The 7,500-nt window shown below is 51.9% G+C and overlaps 3 non-coding genes across 3 annotated transcripts in view; all 3 read right to left on the bottom strand.

The window, feature by feature from the left end:
- The window catches only part of LOC126334055 (large subunit ribosomal RNA), a 4,222-nt gene extending 4,210 nt beyond the window's left edge, over positions 1 to 12 (bottom strand). The window contains exon 1 of the ribosomal RNA XR_007564549.1: positions 1 to 12. This exon is cut by the window's left edge and continues 4,210 nt beyond it. This is a non-coding gene — a ribosomal RNA (large subunit ribosomal RNA).
- Positions 13 to 200: 188 nt separating this feature from the next.
- On the bottom strand, positions 201 to 355 carry LOC126334062 (5.8S ribosomal RNA). The gene has a single exon (XR_007564555.1). It is a non-coding gene; the product is annotated as a 5.8S ribosomal RNA (ribosomal RNA).
- Positions 356 to 726: 371 nt separating this feature from the next.
- LOC126334053 (small subunit ribosomal RNA) lies at positions 727 to 2,619 on the bottom strand. Its single transcript, XR_007564547.1, has one exon. It is a non-coding gene; the product is annotated as a small subunit ribosomal RNA (ribosomal RNA).
- Positions 2,620 to 7,500: the final 4,881 nt, after the last annotated feature.

Here is a 7,500-nt window from a genome sequence, read left to right as displayed (position 1 = left end):
GCTCTGAGGTCGTTGTACGAGGTGTCGCACGCCACACCGCCAGCCGGCTGTGCACGCTACCGAGAAAGTACCGGTATGCGAACCGCCAGGCGACGGGCGCGCATCGCACGTTTAAGGAGACGCGGCCGGCCACACAGGCGACCACGACACTCCCACGTCTCCGAAGCGGGACAAACGCCGCGCGCTTCAGTATACGTAGCCGACCCTCAGCCAGACGTGGCCCGGGAACGGAATCCATGGACCGCAATGTGCGTTCGAAACGTCGATGTTCATGTGTCCTGCAGTTCACATGTCGACGCGCAATTTGCTGCGTTCTTCATCGACCCACGAGCCGAGTGATCCACCGTCCTGGGTGATCTTTTCCTTTTCAGTCTCCCACTGTCTCTTTCAAGACAGTAGCATTTGCGGGACTGAGGCGTCTGACGGCCCCTGTTCCACTATTTTTTTTGTGTCCAACGGCCTCACAGCCGATGGGCGTCGTACGGCTCCACACCGGAGCGGACAGGCACTCGGGCGAACGTCATTCAAAACCGGCGCCAGGCGCCAGGTACCGCAGGCCAGCCGCTCCAGAGCTTCAGCGCTCGTACCACACAACAACAACAACAACAACACTTCCGCTAGTTTTGAGAGGCACGCGTGGTTCCGCACGCGGCGCACGGCCACTGCCGTACAGGTAGCGTGTTGCGCGACACGACACGCACATCGAAAGACATGCAGTCTAGTCGGTAATGATCCTTCCGCAGGTTCACCTACGGAAACCTTGTTACGACTTTTACTTCCTCTAAATGATCAAGTTTGGTCATCTTTCCGGTAGCATCGGCAACGACAGAGTCGATGCCGCGTACCAGTCCGAAGACCTCACTAAATCATTCAATCGGTAGTAGCGACGGGCGGTGTGTACAAAGGGCAGGGACGTAATCAACGCGAGCTTATGACTCGCGCTTACTGGGAATTCCTCGTTCATGGGGAACAATTGCAAGCCCCAATCCCTAGCACGAAGGAGGTTCAGCGGGTTACCCCGACCTTTCGGCCTAGGAAGACACGCTGATTCCTTCAGTGTAGCGCGCGTGCGGCCCAGAACATCTAAGGGCATCACAGACCTGTTATTGCTCAATCTCGTGCGGCTAGAAGCCGCCTGTCCCTCTAAGAAGAAAAGTAATCGCTGACAGCACGAAGGATGTCACGCGACTAGTTAGCAGGCTAGAGTCTCGTTCGTTATCGGAATTAACCAGACAAATCGCTCCACCAACTAAGAACGGCCATGCACCACCACCCACCGAATCAAGAAAGAGCTATCAATCTGTCAATCCTTCCGGTGTCCGGGCCTGGTGAGGTTTCCCGTGTTGAGTCAAATTAAGCCGCAGGCTCCACTCCTGGTGGTGCCCTTCCGTCAATTCCTTTAAGTTTCAGCTTTGCAACCATACTTCCCCCGGAACCCAAAAGCTTTGGTTTCCCGGAGGCTGCCCGCCGAGTCATCGGAGGAACTGCGGCGGATCGCTGGCTGGCATCGTTTATGGTTAGAACTAGGGCGGTATCTGATCGCCTTCGAACCTCTAACTTTCGTTCTTGATTAATGAAAACATACTTGGCAAATGCTTTCGCTTCTGTTCGTCTTGCGACGATCCAAGAATTTCACCTCTAACGTCGCAATACGAATGCCCCCGCCTGTCCCTATTAATCATTACCTCGGGTTCCGAAAACCAACAAAATAGAACCGAGGTCCTATTCCATTATTCCATGCACACAGTATTCAGGCGGGCTTGCCTGCTTTAAGCACTCTAATTTGTTCAAAGTAAACGTGCCGGCCCACCGAGACACTCAACAAAGAGCACCCTGGTAGGATTTAAACGGGGTCCGCCTCGGGACGCGAAAGCACCCCTTCGGCTCGCCCCACCGGCAGGACGTCCCACGATACATGCCAGTTAAACACCGACGGGCGGTGAACCAACAGCGTGGGACACAAATCCAACTACGAGCTTTTTAACCGCAACAACTTTAATATACGCTATTGGAGCTGGAATTACCGCGGCTGCTGGCACCAGACTTGCCCTCCAATAGATACTCGTTAAAGGATTTAAAGTGTACTCATTCCGATTACGGGGCCTCGGATGAGTCCCGTATCGTTATTTTTCGTCACTACCTCCCCGTGCCGGGAGTGGGTAATTTGCGCGCCTGCTGCCTTCCTTGGATGTGGTAGCCGTTTCTCAGGCTCCCTCTCCGGAATCGAACCCTGATTCCCCGTTACCCGTTACAACCATGGTAGGCGCAGAACCTACCATCGACAGTTGATAAGGCAGACATTTGAAAGATGCGTCGCCGGTACGAGGACCGTGCGATCAGCCCAAAGTTATTCAGAGTCACCAAGGCAAACGGACCAGACAAGCCAATCCGATTGGTTTTGATCTAATAAAAGCGTCCCTTCCATCTCTGGTCGGGACTCTGTTTGCATGTAGTAGCTCTAGAATTACCACAGTTATCCAAGTAACGTGGGTACGATCTAAGGAACCATAACTGATTTAATGAGCCATTCGCGGTTTCACCTTAATGCGGCTTGTACTGAGACATGCATGGCTTAATCTTTGAGACAAGCATATGACTACTGGCAGGATCAACCAGGGAGCTGCGTCAACTAGAGCTGAGCAGCCGGCCGCCCGGGAGTGTGTCCCGGGGGCCCGCGCGAACACGCAAGCGTCCGCTCAATTATTCTGCAAACAGGAGGAGGCCGAGCTCCCCTGCACGATACACCTCGAAACCCTCTCAGGTCCCGGCGGCGCGCAGCGCCGTCCTAGGTACTTGGTCGGTTTCGAGAGAGGCGCAATCGCCCGGAGTTAGGCGAGTAGACGGTTTTAGTGAGAACACCCTTGCTCCCAACTGAGCTTGCCGCTGCCGACAGAGGCCCGGGAGCGTGCTGTCGTGGCATTGCCGGCGGGAGACAACACGCGCCACCTATGGTGACCGGCAGCTCCAACGCCAGCGCCACACAAGGGCAAAGCCCCACTTGGGTGCAGAAGCGAACTCTCCCAGCACAGCGCACGCGCCAACACGTCCGCACAACTGCGATACAAACCACCTGCGAGAACCGCTGGGGCGACCGAGCAGCAGACGGCGTCGCGGCGCCGAGTGCCAGGCGGCGGCGCATCCTCAACGCACACAGTCCTCAATCAGACCAGCACACTGCAGATGTCCACCGCGCTTCGCACCGGGCTCGGCTGAACCAACTTTGGCCGCCAGGCGCCGCGTGCAGGGTGCGCCGCAGCGTAGCTGCGCCGCCTGCCGGGCCCGTCGGCTGGCGCTCCTGCCACTCGGCGCCCCCCACCAGCCGCCTGTTGCGCGTGCGCCCACGCAGCGCGCGGCCAACACGCCGGGCGGCCCCCCTTCACCGGCCGGGAACAGTCCCACCAAGCCACCGCCGCGTATCGCTTCATACCCACATGGGCCTAGTCACGTGTGTGGATGTGGCGGGTACCGCTGAAACAACCGGTTAATAGCTGTACCGATCGTCGCCATCACAGATTCACCTCCAGCGTGAACAACCGCTCAACAACGGATTTCCAGTTCATTTGCGTATCTTGGGCAGTAAACGTAGATGTCCACCTACATTTGCGAATTCAACAATTCTTGCATGCCAGGATGTCATGTGTCACGACACGCTACATCAGACCACATACACACTGCGACATGTGCAGAAGAGAACACGTGGAAGGTGGCCCGCGCACGTATGCGATGTCCCTTCCGCGATCCACTGTCAACCGGCATCTGCGGCATGTCCCAGATATGGAACGCGGTCCACCAGGGTAGCACTTTGTGTGAGGCAATACGACAAAGTCGGAATACACGCGTCACTACATCAGACGGCTCACGCTGACCTGACCTGACCTGACTCACCGCACCACCACCCCCAGCGACCCAGGGTGACATACAATGCGTTCGTACGTTCCTCCCACACGCCTCTACGGCGTACCACAGTGCAACCTAGCTGTTATTGGGAGACGAGACAAGTAGCATCGAGCACATCATATGGAAATTGAGATTCGACACCGTTGGGCACAGCCAGCGTACGGTCACACGTATCACACTACTTCACTCTGTACGTAACGACCGATGATCGGTACAGCGTGTGGGTTACGCGTACGACATCAGCGGACAATGGACACAGACCATACCACGACGTACACTGAGGGCGTCGACATCTGAATGCAACTGAACAGCTGCGAGGCTCATTTAACACTCAAACGCCAGACCGACCAGCTTGAGAGGACAGAGACACAAAGAGGGGGACAGAGGGAGGGGGGGGGGGGCGATATAGTCCTATTGCAGTACAATTGACAGTGGATAGCGGGAATATGTGGAAAGTAAGCAACACTCGCAAGACATCTACATGAGGATAACAACGACACCAGAGATTCCGAGCAGTGAACTATGTTAGGCAAAGGGACAACGTGGGTTAGGTTAAGGGACAACGTGGGTTAGGTTAAGGGACAACGTGGGTTAGGTTAAGGGACAACGTGGGTTAGGTTAAGGGACAACGTGGGTTAGGTTAAGGGACAACGTGGGTTAGGTTAAGGGACAACGTGGGTTAGGTTAAGGGACAACGTGGGTTAGGTTAAGGGACAACGTGGGTTAGGTTAAGGGACAACGTGGGTTAGGTTAAGGGACAACGTGGGTTAGGTTAAGGGACAACGTGGGTTAGGTTAAGGGACAACGTGGGTTAGGTTAAGGGACAACGTGGGTTAGGTTAAGGGACAACGTGGGTTAGGTTAAGGGACAACGTGGGTTAGGTTAAGGGACAACGTGGGTTAGGTTAAGGGACAACGTGGGTTAGGTTAAGGGACAACGTGGGTTAGGTTAAGGGACAACGTGGGTTAGGTTAAGGGACAACGTGGGTTAGGTTAAGGGACAACGTGGGTTAGGTTAAGGGACAACGTGGGTTAGGTTAAGGGACAACGTGGGTTAGGTTAAGGGACAACGTGGGTTAGGTTAAGGGACAACGTGGGTTAGGTTAAGGGACAACGTGGGTTAGGTTAAGGGACAACGTGGGTTAGGTTAAGGGACAACGTGGGTTAGGTTAAGGGACAACGTGGGTTAGGTTAAGGGACAACGTGGGTTAGGTTAAGGGACAACGTGGGTTAGGTTAAGGGACAACGTGGGTTAGGTTAAGGGACAACGTGGGTTAGGTTAAGGGACAACGTGGGTTAGGTTAAGGGACAACGTGGGTTAGGTTAAGGGACAACGTGGGTTAGGTTAAGGGACAACGTGGGTTAGGTTAAGGGACAACGTGGGTTAGGTTAAGGGACAACGTGGGTTAGGTTAAGGGACAACGTGGGTTAGGTTAAGGGACAACGTGGGTTAGGTTAAGGGACAACGTGGGTTAGGTTAAGGGACAACGTGGGTTAGGTTAAGGGACAACGTGGGTTAGGTTAAGGGACAACGTGGGTTAGGTTAAGGGACAACGTGGGTTAGGTTAAGGGACAACGTGGGTTAGGTTAAGGGACAACTTGAGTTAGGTTAAGGGACAACTTGAGTTAGGTTAAGGGACAACTTGAGTTAGGTTAAGGGACAACTTGAGTTAGGTTAAGGGACAACTTGAGTTAGGTTAAGGGACAACTTGAGTTAGGTTAAGGGACAACTTGAGTTAGGTTAAGGGACAACTTGAGTTAGGTTAAGGGACAACTTGAGTTAGGTTAAGGGACAACTTGAGTTAGGTTAAGGGACAACTTGAGTTAGGTTAAGGGACAACTTGAGTTAGGTTAAGGGACAACTTGAGTTAGGTTAAGGGACAACTTGAGTTAGGTTAAGGGACAACTTGAGTTAGGTTAAGGGACAACTTGAGTTAGGTTAAGGGACAACTTGAGTTAGGTTAAGGGACAACTTGAGTTAGGTTAAGGGACAACTTGAGTTAGGTTAAGGGACAACTTGAGTTAGGTTAAGGGACAACTTGAGTTAGGTTAAGGGACAACTTGAGTTAGGTTAAGGGACAACTTGAGTTAGGTTAAGGGACAACTTGAGTTAGGTTAAGGGATAATGTGGTACAACCACAGTTAGGTTAAGGGATAATGTGGTACAACCACAGTTAGGTTAAGGGATAATGTGGTACAACCACAGTTAGGTTAAGGGATAATGTGGTACAACCACAGTTAGGTTAAGGGATAATGTGGTACAACCACAGTTAGGTTAAGGGATAATGTGGTACAACCACAGTTAGGTTAAGGGATAATGTGGTACAACCACAGTTAGGTTAAGGGATAATGTGGTACAACCACAGTTAGGTTAAGGGATAATGTGGTACAACCACAGTTAGGTTAAGGGATAATGTGGTACAACCACAGTTAGGTTAAGGGATAATGTGGTACAACCACAGTTAGGTTAAGGGATAATGTGGTACAACCACAGTTAGGTTAAGGGATAATGTGGTACAACCACAGTTAGGTTAAGGGATAATGTGGTACAACCACAGTTAGGTTAAGGGATAATGTGGTACAACCACAGTTAGGTTAAGGGATAATGTGGTACAACCACAGTTAGGTTAAGGGATAATGTGGTACAACCACAGTTAGGTTAAGGGATAATGTGGTACAACCACAGTTAGGTTAAGCGATAATGTGGTACAACCACAGTTAGGTTAAGCGATAATGTGGTACAACCACAGTTAGGTTAAGCGATAATGTGGTACAACCACAGTTAGGTTAAGCGATAATGTGGTACAACCACAGTTAGGTTAAGCGATAATGTGGTACAACCACAGTTAGGTTAAGCGATAATGTGGTACAACCACAGTTAGGTTAAGCGATAATGTGGTACAACCACAGTTAGGTTAAGCGATAATGTGGTACAACCACAGTTAGGTTAAGCGATAATGTGGTACAGCCACAGTTAGGTTAAGCGATAATGTGGTACAGCCACAGTTAGGTTAAGCGATAATGTGGTACAGCCACAGTTAGGTTAAGCGATAAAGTTGGTTAAATTTGGTATTGTGTGGGAAGGGTGCAGAGAGAGAGGGGGGGGGGTGGATAGTGGTGGCAGTACGCGGATGCCTGAGTCACCGTCAGATACGTCACGTCGGTTCGATGCTTGTAGCAAGAGGCTGGCGGATGTGTGTCTCTCACTTCTGCAATTTTTCATGTGGTATAACACGAGGGCGGGGGATGATATTTGGTGCCCCTCTGTGTAGGATGTGTGTTGGTGGTGTTGATTTATTGAGCAATGGTAGTTGTCGGAGGAGTGGGGTATTGTGCTTTTATAGGTGGACCTACTGCTCTGGTTATCATAGTGTCGACGGTGCAATGTGGCAGAGAGGATGCACTCGACATTGTCGCATTCCAGATGTTTACGTATTGTGTGTCTCCGTTGCAGGCCGAGAGTGGTGCATGTTCGAGTGTCTGGCTGACGTGCGATTCACGTTGTGTGCCCAGTCTTACAGCACGTATAGGGACATTCGCATAAATCATCTATATGTGGCCTTGCATCATTTACTAAGCAGTGCCGTGAGACGACCGAACTATT

The sequence above is a fragment of the Schistocerca gregaria genome, unplaced genomic scaffold (genome assembly GCF_023897955.1).
Source record: "Schistocerca gregaria isolate iqSchGreg1 unplaced genomic scaffold, iqSchGreg1.2 ptg001693l, whole genome shotgun sequence".
Taxonomy (NCBI): Eukaryota; Metazoa; Arthropoda; class Insecta; order Orthoptera; family Acrididae; genus Schistocerca; species Schistocerca gregaria.
This window is presented reverse-complemented; position numbering and strand designations above follow the sequence as displayed.